The sequence below is a fragment of the Schistocerca nitens genome, chromosome 8 (genome assembly GCF_023898315.1).
Source record: "Schistocerca nitens isolate TAMUIC-IGC-003100 chromosome 8, iqSchNite1.1, whole genome shotgun sequence".
NCBI lineage: Eukaryota > Metazoa > Arthropoda > Insecta > Orthoptera > Acrididae > Schistocerca > Schistocerca nitens.
Window position 1 is genome coordinate 21,911,775 of NC_064621.1, and position 12,608 is coordinate 21,924,382.

At 42.6% G+C, this 12,608-nt stretch overlaps 1 protein-coding gene across 1 annotated transcript in view; it reads right to left on the reverse strand.

The window, feature by feature from the left end:
* Window positions 1-689: 689 nt before the first annotated feature.
* Window positions 690-12,608, reverse strand: part of LOC126198609 (uncharacterized) — an 82,301-nt gene continuing 70,382 nt past the window's right edge. The window contains exon 8 of the mRNA XM_049935062.1: window positions 690-921. The gene's annotated coding sequence lies outside the window, so the exon portion shown is untranslated. The remainder of the gene's footprint in view (window positions 922-12,608) is intronic.

A 12,608-nucleotide genomic window follows, 5' to 3' on the forward strand; every position in this document is an offset into this window, starting at 1 on the left:
ATTCTGCATAACCTTTCTATTTATCTGTCTCTTATTTGCTGTTTCTGTAACTTGATATATATAAACTGTTATTTTTAAAATAATTAATAGTTTAACACTGTATGGAGGTGGTGTGTGTGTGTGTGTGTGTGTGTGTGTGTGTGTGTGTGTGTGTGTGTGTGCGCGCGCGCACACGATTTTCAGTGCTTCTTTGGGAATTTCTGATAAATCCTATCTGTCACGACAACGTCAATGTCATCTTTGTTGAAATGCAATATTTGCTTGATTTCTCTACCTGCTCCACAGTGATAAGGAATCTAGTCAGCACAAAATACAAAATTCTTGGTAACTCACCGACTTCACAATACAAGGAAGTTGAGAACTCAGTGTCAAGAAATTTGCAATATAATTCCAATATTGTAAATGAATGGCAATCGCAAATCAGTTTGTGTGTGTTTCAACAACGTTGCAACTCATCTGAATACCTTACAAGTAAACAGAATTGTTTTTGTATGAACACATCAACTCATCCAATGAAACAATGTTCAATACGATTTTTCAGGTAAAGTGCCAAAAGTCTATTAGTTCTTAGATAGGTTGATTTGAGGAAAGGGACACTGTCATCCTCCCAAACACAAATCCACTGCACCATCTCACTCGGTATATTAGTTCTTAATTTCAGATAAATTATATTTCACTTTTTTTCCAAATGAAAAAAATTACTGCCAAATTTTATTTATGTTCAATTATATTACAAGAGAATAATTCAGTTCCATACAGAAAACACTGCTTTTCTCTTCACAACAAAACTTAATGACTGCAGCAGCATTGACAAGGATGTCATTAGTGGCTTACCAGTTACCAATAAATTCAAATCTGGGTTTTACAGCTACGCAGCACTTAAAGCTGGTGTTTATACTGATGTTCTCCTCACAAAGGAACCTAAACAACACAAAAGACTAATAAGTAACAAAACAACAGGCATTAGTCTAACATGCTGTTCTGAAAGAAACAAGAATGAAAATTTAACAAATGTACCTTTAAGGATTTCTTGATTTTTTTCAGTTCAAACTCAATAGTACCAAGGTAGTGGAAAGTCCTTTGTGGAATATTCAGTAGTAAAATGCGTACAATAAGTGCCTTCAGATTTTTTATAAAGAAAAGATCATTTGGTGCACAGCCTGGAGCAAGCCTTTCTATCTGATGATACTTCCGTAGCTTACTATTGAATTCAAGCAACTACAAATTTTGCCCATGATGCTGAATAAATTTAATTCCAGACTTTTCCAGAGCACATAAAACTGATGTGGTCCCCAGGAACCAACCTCAAGACCTCGGTGTTAGTAACCAGCAATGCAAACAACCATCCTAGACCACAAAGGCGACCAACCACCAGATTTGAGAATATCACTGTGCAGGAACTAAATAAGATGAAGCAAAGTGGCATACCAATCAACAGAGAATCTTTCCCAGTTTTGATTCATGTTTTGCATGGTAGTATATCTACACGCTGATATAGACTTGGAGACACAGCCTCTAGTGGTACAAAATTTAGTGCCCTCAGATCATGTCCATGTGAGGTACCAGTAGAGTGTATGCCCTCTACCTACCATACCTATGCTAAGGGGTGAAAGGTTGTAGGATGCCCCTTGATAGATCAGAGGTGCTCTACACATAGGAGGCAGCTACATGGGCAGCACAGTATCAGTGGCGTGCACATGGAGGTTTCTTAGATTAGGTTCCTCCCCATGGGAAACAAACCGCTGGCCCGAAAAATTACTAGTTCATGACACTGATGTGGGTGTGCAACTGTAAAAATTGTTAGTTCGCCTAAACAGGTCATTCCAAAGGATTTAAATATACTTAATCTCATGTTAATAAATTGTTGAAGGGTCTGTAGCAAGATCCCAGAGTTAATCTCCAAAATAAACAGAAGCAATGCCAATATCGTATTAGGTACTGAAAGCTGGTTGAAACCAGACATAAAAAGCAGTGAAATTTTGAACTGTGATTGGACAATGTTTAGGAAGGATAGGACTGATGCTATGGGAGGTGGTGTGTTCATTGCAGTTAAAAGCTGTTTAAAAGCAGTTGAGATCGATACTGCGTCGGACTGTGGGATAGTCTGGATAAAGCTGTCAATCAGACAAGGATTGACCATTGTATTAGAATGTTTCTATAGACCACCAGCATCAGCAACAAACGTCGCAGAACATTTCAGGGAAAGTCTTGAGTACATAGGAAGTAAATATCCAAATTATCCATTAGTTATAGGTGGAGACTTTAATCTAGCATCCACTGACTGGGAAAATTACACGTTTATCACAGGGGGCAGAAGCCAAGATTCGTGTGAAGTTATTTTTGGAGCGCTCTCAACATACAATCTTGAGCAATTGGTTAGAAAACCAACTCGAGATGGGAACATAGATGGCTTGGCGACAAACAGACCTAAAAAAAATAAAAAATAAAAAAATACAGCGTAGAGTTTTCTTGTTTGGGAAAGCAAATAAAAGTGTCATTAATGAATATCTTCATAGTCAGCTCCAAGCATTCACAGCAGGACACTAATATATTAAGCATCTTTGGTCGGAATTTAAAGGTATTGTCCACCATGTGCTAGAGAAGTATGTGCCTAGCAAAAGTATAGGGGAGGGAAAGGATCCACCTTGGTACAACAAACATACTAGGAAGTTGCTGAGAAAACAGAGAATTTTGCACAGTTGTTTTAAATGTAGTCACTGCCCCACTGACAAACAGAAATTATGTGAAATGAAAGCAGCTGTCAGAAGGACAATGAGACTCTTTTAAAGAATTTGAAAGCAATATTTAATCTGCAGGTTCCAAAAATAACCCCAAAAAAATTTTGGTTGTACGTAAAATCTATGAACGCTACGAATAATTCAATATCTTCTCTTGCTGGCAGTAAAAGTAATGTAATTGATGATGGTAAACAGAAGGCCGAAATTCTAAACCTAGCTTTCAAAAACTCTTTTACGATAAAGGACGGCAGCACTATTCCCCCTTTCAATTGTCAAACAAACGAAAGGATGGCTAACATAGTATTTAGTGTATCTGGGATTGTAAAACAGTTAAGATCCTTAGACGCCAGAAAGGCATCTGGCCCAGACGGTATCCCCATAAGATTTTATGTTGACTATGCTACAAATATAGCACCATTCTTATCTGTCATCTATCAGAGATCATTGGAACGGCGGAAAGTTCCACGGGACTGGAAGAAGGCCCAGGTCAAAGCAATCTATAAAAAGGGTAGAAAATCGGATGCACATAATTACCAGCCAATTTCACTGACACCGATTTGTTATAGAATCATGGAACATATTTTGTGTTCAGACATTATGACCTTTCTAGACTGAGAATCTCATCTGCAGAAACCAGCACGGTTTTAGGAAACAGCAGTTATGCGAGACACAGCTGGCCCTCTTTGTGCATGATATACAACAGGCTCTAGATACTGGCTCCCAGGTTGATGCCATATTTCTCAACTTTCGAAAGGCATTAGACTCAGTTCCACACTGTCACTTGCTACAAAAACTGGATGCTTACAGTCTATCCAGTGACATATGCGGTTGGATAAAAAGTTTTGTGACATACAGGGAGCAGTATGTCGTCCTGAACGGGATAACTTCAACAGAAACAAGAGTAACTTCAGGTGTGCCCCAGGGAAGCGTAATAGGTCCTTTGCTTTCTACGATTTACATAAATGATCTGGTTGATGGTATTGACAGCGGCCTTTGACTGTTTGCCGATGATGCTGTAGTCAACAGGAAAGTAGTATCACACAAAAGTTGTGAACAAATCAATGAGGATTTGTAGGAAATAAATGCGTGGTGTAATGAGTGGCAGTTACCTCTCAAGATTAGTGTTATCTACTGCGTATAACAAGGCGAAAATCTCCATTAATGTATCAGTATGAAGTAAATGATCAGTCTTTGGAAGCGGTAACATCAGTGAAGTATCTGGGTGTGACTATTTGAAATGATCTCAAATGGAATGATCAGATTACACAAGCAACAGGTAAGGCGAACTCTAGATTGCGGTTTATTGGTAGAATCCTGAAGCGATGCAGTCCTTCAACAAAGGAAATAGCTAACAATACGTTAGTTGGTCCAGTTTTAGAGTATTGTTCGTCTGTATGCGACCCTTACCAGTTGGGTCTGATTCAAGAGATTGAGGTGGTCCAAAGAAGAGTGGCAAGTTTCGTGACTGGTACATTTGGCCATCGGGAGAGCATTACAAATCTCATAGAAAGTTTGAAGTGGGACACACTTGCAGATAGACGACGCATTAAATGGAAGGGGCAGCTCACTAAATTCCAAAATCCAATCTTCACCAAGGATGTAGAGCATATATTATTACCACCAACTTTCAAATCGCGTAATGATCATCATTCAAAGATAAGGGAAATAAGAGCTCGTACTGAGGCGTTCAGACAGTTGTTTTTACCTCGCACGATCCACGAGTGGAACAGGGGGGGGGGAATGTGACATTGGCGCGAATTTTTCTGTCCGCCACACACCGCTTGGTGGCTAGCGGAGTATATATGTAGATGTAGATCTATGAAGCTACTGAACACATTCCATAACAGTACAATCATCATCTTGGACTACGCTTTTGGAACTAGATACTGAAGGCTTGACTCCTGACAACTTTAGCTCATTTCTGGTTTTCAGTTATACTACCGACCTACTGTCGCACTCAACTTGCTGGCTGGGCTGCCTCCAGTTTTGGGCTCTCACAATACCACAGCTTTGCTGTGCTACCCCTCTCGCCAGATGCAAGTGTTTCCTTTGTGATCCACAGAAGAAAGAGTGTACCACCAGAGGGCTGTGCTCTCAGAATATGCCATATGTAGGAGCCACATGGGCATGAGGTTCCATTTTTATTGCTCAGTGAAGAATTCAGCCCAAATACCAGACAGATGCTCCAGTAAAAAACAATCCATGGACAGCACAAAAAATTGTGCCCAACAGGTTGCTCGTAAAATGGGGTGAGAGACAGACTGGCAGAACTGTCAGTCAAAAATGTGTTGTGTGTAGGAGAAACATTCACCAGTAACCATAACAACATGAAGAAATAAACTTTATTATGCTGAGACACAAAAATCACTAATTTTTGCCTTCAGTCACACATTAATGAGAACAATTAGGATTCTTCATGAATGTAGCTGCTGTTTCAAGCAATATGTACATCGGTAATAAATCCAGGATGGTATGTATGAAAACAAACCACTACTGAACAAATAGAAGCAGCACTTCACAGTTGATCGGCATGTACAAAGGATATTAATTGCTTAGCTTTAGGACAAAGTTCAAAATACACTATTGCTTATTAACACTGCAGAATAATTGGGATAAACACATAACACATTGATATGATGTCATCATTAGCAAAATAGCAGACACAATGATATATCTAACAGGGTAATGCTGTGGAAGTCAAGAAGCTTAACATCTGATATTAATATCAAACAATGGAAACTCCAGTTTGGAATATCAAAGATATTAGGGAAAGGATAGATTGCTACTCACCGTAAAGATGGTACATTGATTTGCAAACGGGCACAATGAAAGACTGATACAAATTTAGCTTTCAACCAGAGCCTTTTTCAGAAAAGAAAACACACACACAAAAGCAAGCAATCACACTTCATGCACACTAGAGGTCTGCATCTGACCTTTATGCTCACTCGAATTGCTCAGCCTGTGTACTTCCGTGTTAAGTCCATCAAATGTCAATACAGCCGTTCTGGACTGAGAAGGCAACCGCACTCAACTTCCATGACACTCGTCCAAGCATCTCATGCTCGAATTGCCCAGCTGTCTACTGTAGTTACCTGAGCACTGCTCAGTTATCCACTGTAGGATCTTGGCACATGAATGCTAGGTGAAGAAAAGAGCGGAAGCGAAACTTTATTTGAAATAATACAGTAGAGTCCCATTAATCCGAACTAATTGCAACCAGACTTTGTTCACATTACCGATTTGTTTGGATTAGCTGGAATTGCGGTGACAAGTTTCTAGAATGAAGTATACCAAGCAGGTAAGTAGGTACACCATGGTAACAAATGGCAACAAGTGTGGCAACAATGGCTCAGTCTCACTTCCTGCTCTTGTTGTTGGGCATTGTTGAGACCTATCTAGTGTCTGAGGCCAGTGCACTGCCAGTTGGCTTACAAAGCGCTTGGTTATGTTAGTTATCGATCGCTGGCACGCATAACAGTTGTATCGTACTGTGTAGTGGTGTACGTATTTTCGCCACGAGTAAACGGAAACATACAACGTTAACTCTCAAAGAAAAACTGAATGCTTTGAAGCGGATAGACAATGATGAAAATGTATCTAAACTCACAACGGAACTGAGTGTTGGTAAAGCAACCATTTGTGATTGGAAGAAGAACCAAGTGAAGCTTGAACAGTCCTGTGCAATGTCTTCGCGAAAAACACTTTAAATTTGGCAGACTTTGAAACAGTCACAATATGTTAAAGTAGTTGAAGCTCTTTTACTTTGGTTTACGCAGGAAAGAGAAAGGGGAACTCCTTTTGAGTGGAGCAATGGTTCAGGAGAAGGCTGTTTACCTGAACAAGTTAATGAAAGGTGATGAGTCCTTTAGTGCAAGTACAGATTGGTTGGACAGATTCAAGAAACGTCATGGAATCCGTCAGTTAACAACTAGTGGAGAGAAGCTTTCTTCTGACCACAATGCAGCAAAGGAATACTTGGGTGAGTTCGAAAAAATGATAAGAGACAGAAAGTATTTTCCCCAACAAATTTATAACGCTGACGAGACTGGCCTTAATTTTAGGGCATTGTCAACAAAACTCCTGGCATCAAAAGCAGAAGACCACACTCGCTCCTGGTTTTAAAATGTGCAAAGATTGTGTGACTTGATTAGCGTGCAGCAATGCTGCTGGTAATCACAAGCTGCTTTTAATGCTGATAGGCAAATCTGCTAGGCCCAGAGCTTTGAAAAACTGCAACATGAAGTCCCTGCCTGTATATTATCACAACCAGAAAAAAATGGATGGATGGTAAGCTCTTCAAAGAATGGTTTCACGGCCAGTTTGTTCCCTCTGTTCGACAGTTTTCTAAGAAAAATCATTTGTCTCCTCGTGCAATCCTTTTGATAGATAACACGCCATCTCACCCCAGCACTGAGGAATTATGTGATGGAGAAATTGTGGCGAAGTTTTTGCCGCCGAATGTTACATCAGTTCTACAGTCAATGGCTGAGGGGATACTGCAAACATTAAAACCGATTTACAGAAAACAATTTTCAAGAACGCTGATCAAGGATGATAGCATTCCTTTAGTGGACAAAATAAAAAAGACCAATGTGACGGATGTTGTTTATTGGGCCGCTGAGGCACGGCAATATATTTCAGAAAATACTCTGAGAAAATCGTGGAGACAACTGTGGACATTTCGAATTTCAGGACAACCCAGTTGAAATGAAGTGGAAAATCTACTACAAATAATACAGATAATCCCTGGATGTGAAGAAGCTAGTGAAGGAGACGTATATGAGTGGATGGCAACGGATTGGGCATGTGTGGAGAACCTTACTGATGCTGATTTAGTTGCTGCTGTGACTCAAGACCAGGAAGAAGTGGACTGCTGTGACGGAAGTGACAATGAGCCTAAAAGTGAAAAAGGAGAGCTGGTGCCACACAGTGATGCAGCAGAAGCCCTTGACCCTTATTTGGAGCAACAGCCCACTGCTACACCTGCTGATTTGATGTTTATGAGACGATAGCACAACTATGCGCCATGTAACGGACTGTCTTCCATTACACCAAAAACAATGGCAGAGTTTTTGTCATCCAAAAAAGTAGGGATAAAATGAATTTGAATCCATTACACCTCAGCACATCACAACAAGACTGCCATGCCAGAAGAACAAAGTGAGTGACCGTTACAAAACATTTTTGTGCAAACATCAGTCCATCTTCCAAAGTGACATCGCCCCTACTAAGTTTTCTCTTCTTCCACAGGATGGACTGCATTTATAAAAAGACTATGTAACATCAGTATGATCTTATTGTAAAGTTGTTTTTGTAATGCCATTTAGGCTGTAGATGAGGTACTCCCTCAAAACATGTCACTAAATAAATAAGTAATACAACAGTTGACAAATTTGGTTACTGATAGCGGTAATTTAAGAAACCTTTACAGGGGTAAAATGACCGCTGCATTTTAGTAAGATTGACAGCTTTTCTTTTATTCTTTTGCATTGTTTTAGCCTGATGTTTTCTTGTCAATTTTTTTAATACATGTGTACTGTACTGGGTAAATTAAGACACTGTGTATGTACAGCAGTTTACTGCACAGTTTTCCATACTTAAGACTAACATTTTTCATGTTCGGACTAACCAACCATTTGGATTACCGGGGTTTGGATTAGTGGGACTCTGCTGTATATCCTGAGCGTGAATGACGGTTGTGACAATGTTTGGAAGAGATTTTGAAAAGTGATTTATAAGGATGTCAGCTGCATGTACTGTGGCAAGTGCTCTCTCTCCTGTCTTACAGGAAGGAACATTGTCTGAAGTACATGACAAAGTGTTAGTTCTGAAGCATTAAGAGTTTTAGTGAAAGCTACAGTAATTAAAAAGGTGCGTAGAAATGTCAGAAGCTTGTAAATGTCTGTTCAGAATTGGAGCATGTAGGTGTTTCCAACATTTTGCCTCATCACATGATAGTAGCACAAAACACTGAAAGGCAAGCTAATGAAATATGACTAAGTATAATGCTCAGCATTATCCGGGCCATAAGTTTGAATGCATGTGAATGTACAGTGGATATATGGACCGATACATATCGGAAAATGTGTTACCTATCTAGTACTGCGCAATTTGCTTATCAAGATTAGGCACTTTGAAATATGGTATTGATCCAAAACTAAAAATTAAATGGCCTTCACCATATTACTTTAGCAGATAAAAAGTAAAATGTGGGGGACAGCCCGTGCGTCATTTGCTAAAACAGCTGATAAATCAGATTGCAAAAACAAGGTGGAACGTAAATTAGTAAAAAAAAGGGCATTCCAGCAGGTAGTGGCGGACAGTTAAAACTTGGGCACAATGTGTACAAAGTGGTGGGGCAGCACCACTGAGCAAATGATGATGGCTAAAAAGGCAGTGCCCAATATGCAGCCCAGTTAAAATTATCTCCTCTCAGCTCTCCTGCCAAGAGGAGGGTGTCCTAGATGCCTGAGGAGGCACTTATCTGCCTGGTATACTTATTGGTAGCTTATTCCCATTGGCAGTGCCAAAGGGACACCACCGCCTGACAGACAGCAATGCAGAGATCATCAGATGGAATAGACGTACTCGCGGGCTGACATAAAGAAGACTGCAGCCTTGGCAGCAGTGTCATTTCCTGGCAGAACAACATGACCAGGAACCCACAGAAACATGACATTGGCTCCACCAAGAGTGAGCAAGTGACAGTTTTCCTGTACCCCCTGCACTAAGGGCTGAGCAGTGTACTGCACACAGAGACTTTGGAGGGCACTGACAGTCGGAGCAGAGGACACAATTGGGAAGACTGTGTCGCCGGACGTACTCCGCGCCCTGATACATGGCGAAAAGCTCGGCTGTAAATACTGAGGAATGGGCCGGAAGCCAATATCGAAAGACAGACACGGGTGCCAATGACGAATGCACACCCCACCCCACAGTCAGTCCGAGAGCCATCAGTGTATACAAAGGCACTATTGCTAAATTCCATGCGAAGGTCGTGAAACTGAAGGCGATAGACTGAGGCTGGAGTAGTGTCTTTAGGAAGCGAATGAAGGCCAAGGTTAATATGGGCCACTTCATGAAGCCAAGGTGGTGAAGGGTTCACACCCATGCGGAAAGCTGCAGGTAGCATGAAGTTAAGCAGCCGTAGCAAGTGGAGAAAGCGGACTCCAGGAGGTAACAGAGAAGAGGGACGAGACCCATACTGACGATCGAAGGAACCATCAAAGAAGGAGGCATAGGACGGGTGGCAACACGTGGCAGACAAATGGCATGCATACCTGCTGAGGAGAAACTCACAGCGGTAGGACAGTGGTAGTTCAGCAGCTTCAGCATACAGACTCTCAACCAGGCTGGTGTAAAAGGTGCCCGTCACCAAACAGATGCCACAATGATGGACAGTGTTGAGATGGTGTAAAATGGATGGGCGTGCAGATGCATAAAGTACTCATAGTCTAGTTTCGAACGGACAAGGGACTGGTACAAATGGAGGAGGGTGGTTCGATCAGCACCCCAAGAAGTACCACTGAGGACACGTAGGACACTGAGGGACTATGTAGGGTGGGCTGCCAGGTGAGAGACATGGGAGGACCAACAGAGTTTCCTATCGAGCATGAGCCCCAGGAATTTTGTGGTGTCAACAAATGGAAGGGCAACAGGACCAAGATGTAGAGAGAGTGGGATAAACCATTTGTGCCGCCAGAAATTCATACAGACAGTTTTTCCGGTGGAAAAGCGAAAGCAACTAGCGATGCTCCAGCAGTGAAGAAGATCAAGACAGTGCTGAAGACACTGCTCAGTAAGACAGGTCCGTGGAGAACTGCAATAGATGGCAAAATCATAGACAAAAAGGGAGCTGGAGATGCCCAGCAGTAGGACAGAACCTTGAGGCACACCACTTACCTGAATAAAGGTGTCCAACAAAGCAGAACCCCCACGCACCTTGCGAACTCAGTCTTGTAAAAATGCCTGAAGAAAACAGGGCAGGCACCCACGGAAGCCCCACATGTAAATAGTACGGAGGATATCAGTTCTCCAACAGGTGTCGTAAGCCTTCTCCAAATCGAAAAACACAGCCACAGTCTGTGATTTCCGCAGAAAACCATTCATGACATGGGTGGACAAAATAACGAGATGGTTAAGTGCAGAATGCGGCACTCAAAATCCACACAGTGCATTTGTGAGTAAATTGCGAGATTCGAGCCACCAGCCGGGCATGAATCGTACGTTCCATCACCTTGCAAACGCAGCTGGTAAGAGAGATGGGGGCGGTAGACAGAAGGAAGGTTTTTGTCCTTACCGGGCTTAGGTATGGGTATGACTGTGGCTTCACGCCAGCGTCCAGGAAATGTGCCCCCTGCCCAGATGCGGTTGTATGTGTTAAGCAAAAGTGCTTGCCCACAAGAGAGAGGTGCTGCAACATCTGAATGTGGATATTGTCTAGCCCTGGGGCAGAGGACCAGGATGAACTGAGAGCATGATCTAGCTCCCACACAGTGAAGGCGGCATTGTAGCACTCACGATTTGGAGAAGAGAAAGGTATTGCTCAAGCCTCCTCCACTCGTTCCTATGGACTAAGGTAGGGTGATAGCGGGAAGAGCTCGAAACTTCCGCAAAATGGCTGCCCAAAGTGTTGGAGATAGCAACAGGATCCACAATGAAAATGGCAACTACTGTCAGGCTGGAAATGGAGGAATGGATCTTGGTTTCAGAGAGCCTTCGGAGGTTGCCCTACTCAACAGAGGAAGGTGTGGAACTGTTAAAAGAACCAGTGAACGAAATCCAACTAGCTCTTTTGCCATACCGAAGAACTCAATGAAACTTTCCACGCATCTGTTTATAATGAATGCAGTTTTCCAGCGTAGGGTGGCTGTTAAAAATGCGGAGAGCACGTCTCCGTGCACGAATTGCGTCACAGCACGCCTCAGTCCACCAAACGACTGGGACACAACGTGGTAAAGAGGAAGTGTGAAGAATGGAACAATCTGCAGCAGTAAGGATAATGTTTGAGCTAGTCCACCTGGTCATCACAACTGAGGAAATCTTGTTCTGCAAAGGTTGCCAGGGAGGAGTAAAGCTGCCAGTCAGCTTTAGTAAGCTGCCATTTGGGCACGCACGTGGATGGGGTAGGAGTCGGCAGACAGAGAGCTCACGGGAAATGGTCGCTCGAGTAGGCATCAGAAAGAATGGACCACTCAAGATGATGGGCAAGCTGGGTAGTGCAAAAGGATAGGTCCACATGGGAATAGATGTCAGAGGAGTCAGAAAGGAAAGTGGTTGCACCAGCATTAAGGCAGAAGAGGTTGAGTTGGTTAAGAATGTCAGAGCAAAATTGGGTGGTGGTAGCTGCCCAATAAGCTGAAGGAAGTCGGCCCTGGTGACATCGAAGGATGGAGGTACATAAATGGTACAGAGGGAGAAAGTCAGGTGGTGAAGGAAGAGGTGAACAGCAACAGCTTGAAGACGGGTAGTCAGGGAGATGGGTTGACTATGAAGGACATCCCGTATAAGCAGCATGATGCCCCCATGAGATGGGATGCCGACCTCAGGGGGAAGGCCAAAACGAATCGGTAAGTAATGTGGAAGCTCAAAGTGGTTTTGAGGGTGCAATTTCATTTCCTGAAGGCAAAGTACAAGGGGATGCTGCGATGCTAGAAGCAGCCGCAAATGCTCTTTGTGGGACTGAAGGTCGCGAATTTTCCATTGGAGGACACTCATGAGGAGGAAGAGATGAAGGGGTGTCAACTTAGTGTCCACCGAGGGACAGCTGGTGGAGAGTTGCTACTACAGGGCACAGAAGCAGGAGGATCCTGCCCCAGGGGGTCCACACATGCACCGGCACACTTCTGCGGTCAGTCAGTGAAGTCC